Below are 3104 nucleotides of genomic sequence, written 5' to 3' on the forward strand. Positions count from 1 at the left end.
CCCGATGAACTTTATATGTATCGTCAACACCCGTATTTCTTAAGTTGTGACAATAACCCGGGAACCTCTAAACCACCAGGTTTTTCTAGACCAATGTGGAAAACGACGGCTCGTATTAGGGGAACATCATATATCCCTAGAAACTTGGCAAAACGAACCAAAACCGAAGAAGAAGAAACGAGCGAGTCGGAATAAGATAGTTGTATTCGTGTGGTGTAATATATGTAATATAGTGTTCTTATGCTTTATGATATATGTAAAAATTGCTTGTATTAATAAGTATTTTTTTTATGAATCTAACTCTTATCTATTTTACAGTATAAAAACACAAAATGAATAGACAACCCAATATTTTAAGAGACCAACCCGGAGACATGATTGATGAAATCTTGTCTAGAGTCGGTCAGAATTCCTCGGCACAACTATTTAAGGCGAGATCAGTTTGTAAGACATTCGAAGAACGTTCCAAGAATGCCTTGGTTTATAAAAGGCTTTCGTTCGAAAGATGGGGTATATCACATTGGGAAATCCATAAGTTACGATGTGTTTACTTTGACGCATATATTGCGGGAAACCCAAATGCTATTTTACCCAACGGGTTAAGAAATTATTTTGACTCAATATATCCGAATATAGGACTTCGTAATTTAGAAAAAGCGGCTAACATGCAACATAAAGAAGCATGTTATGCTTACGGGTTAGTAATGTTCGCTTCTCACCAAAGTGAGAACAAGAACATCGGGCTACAACTATTAAACAAAACGTTCCCACAAGTGACGGATATGATATGGGGTAAGAAATGAGGTTTTTAGATTGTTAAAGGACTGTTAGACATTACGTAACCCTCGTCCCTTTGATGACGTTACAACACGCTGTCTTATCAATGGCCATAACGGTTATGTTCCACAAGACCAAGGATGGGAAGTAGTCCTAGTAAAACCAGAATGCATGACTTGTTTCTGGACGTATGAATTACGTGTCTTTATTGCCTTTGCTGAACGACTTGTGTACTAGCTAGAATTATCTTCACAACCATCTTGTATCAAATTTATTGGGTGCTATATTTGTAAGACCCAAATATTTATTGTACATAATGTATTTATGGTGTACGATGCGTGTATGAAGTTTACGTGTTGCTTGCTCGAACGTCGAAGGAAACTGGACGTTGTCTAAAGTGACAAGGTGTGTACGTATCCTTTCAACCCCAAGTTTGTGTTGATGTTCCAAAGCCTTACAATTGGAAAGGAAATCTTATCACATTTCCAACGATATTTGATTCATCGAAAACGGAGCTACGGTCAAAAAGTTATGGCCAAAACAAGAAACTGAAAACTGACCTGAAGGTTGGAGCGACGCTCCACCTTTCGGCGCGATGCGCCGAACCCGTCTGATGCAATTTTCAGCCTTTTTAAAAGGTCTAAATGAGGGGTACTTTGGTCTTTTCACTTGGGGTCGGTTTGGGGTCATCAAAACTGATCCATTAATCAGTTTGGATCACATCTCACTCATCAAACACTCCCATCCTCAAACCCTAGAGAGAGATTGAGTTCTAGTGAGAGAGAACTCCATTTGGAGAAGAAGGAGGTTGTTTAGGGTCAAGCCTCAAGCATTAAAGTTGTTCTACTCGTCAACGGCATCATTTTGGCGGTATTGGTAAGTTCTAACTCCGAATTTCATTGTTGATTTTCTTATTCAAAGTTAGGGTTTGAATTTGATTTGTTGATAAACCCATTTAGACTCATGAAGTGGGTTTAGTGATGCTATTAATCGGGTTTATTGTTAGTGTTGGTGGATTTTGGGTTGGTGAACAAATTGGCCTTGATTAGGACTTGTAATTGGGTTTAATCACTAGGTTTAGTGATTATGGAAGCGTTGGAACACTTTTAGGTGTGTTGGTTGACTAATTTTGACTTTGGGTCAAAATTAGGGTTTGGTGATGATTATGACCCAATTGTCGAATTAATAAGGTTTATAAACTTAAAATGGATTAGGTTGAAGTATAGAACCGAGTTAAATATGTTTTGGTGTCAAAACTTGCTAATGGCGTGATATTGACTTCTTATGGGTTAAATTAGAGTTTAAGTGTCATTTTGGGCAAGATAGGTATTTAACACCTATGATGGGGTTTAATTGGCGTATTAAGACCATTCTCACTTGTGTTAGTGATTATTGGTTAATTTTGGGCGCGATTTGTACTTGGAAGTGCATTTGGGTCAAATTTGCACTAAGTGTCAAAATATGGTTGGTTTGTAAATCCAATCTAAGTGTGTTGTTGAATTTGTGATAATGGAATAGGTACTTTCCATTGATGAGTTGCAGATTATTCGGTAGCATTCTTCAAGGCGACAAGGTGAGTGGTAATATCCTATATGCATATGTATGTGTAGGATGGGTGCGGGTCGGGAGAAGGGGTTCTCGCTTGTAGAGCTCGCTTCTCGTATAGGTGGAATAATTATATGTGTAGGTATATAATATATCTATTTGTGGTAGCGTGAAATGTGTAGTGTCGAGGTGTTAAGACATCACGTTTCATGTGACGAGTGATGTGTCGAGGTGTTAAGACGCCACTCGGAGTGAAGCATCGAGGTGTTAAGATGCCACTCTAAGTAATTGACGGGTGAAGCATCGAGGTGTTAAGATGCCACTCGGGGTGAAGCATCGAGGTGTTAAGGTGCCACCTAGGGGTGTAGTGTCGAGGTGTTAATACACCACTCCGTAAAATAATGAGTGAAGCATCGAGGTGTTAAGATGCCACTCGGGGTAAAGTACCGAGGTGTTAAGGTGCCACCCTAGGGTTTAGTGATATGAGGTGTTAAGTATACTAAAGAATGTTATGAACATCGATGACTTGTTTCGCGAAGTCATTCCCTTGTGAAGATTTTGTTAACCATGGTTATTGTGATGTAAGCGTAAGCAATTATGCTATTCGAGATATATATATATATATATATATATATATATATATATATATATATATATATATATATATATATATATATATATATATATATATATATATATATATATATATATATTGTATACTTATAATGTTGTTTATATTAATGAATTATTGTGATGTAGCTAACCCTCCGGGTGTGGCTTAT

The sequence above is a fragment of the Rutidosis leptorrhynchoides genome, chromosome 5 (assembly GCF_046630445.1).
Source record: "Rutidosis leptorrhynchoides isolate AG116_Rl617_1_P2 chromosome 5, CSIRO_AGI_Rlap_v1, whole genome shotgun sequence".
In the NCBI taxonomy this organism is placed as follows: Eukaryota; Viridiplantae; Streptophyta; class Magnoliopsida; order Asterales; family Asteraceae; genus Rutidosis; species Rutidosis leptorrhynchoides.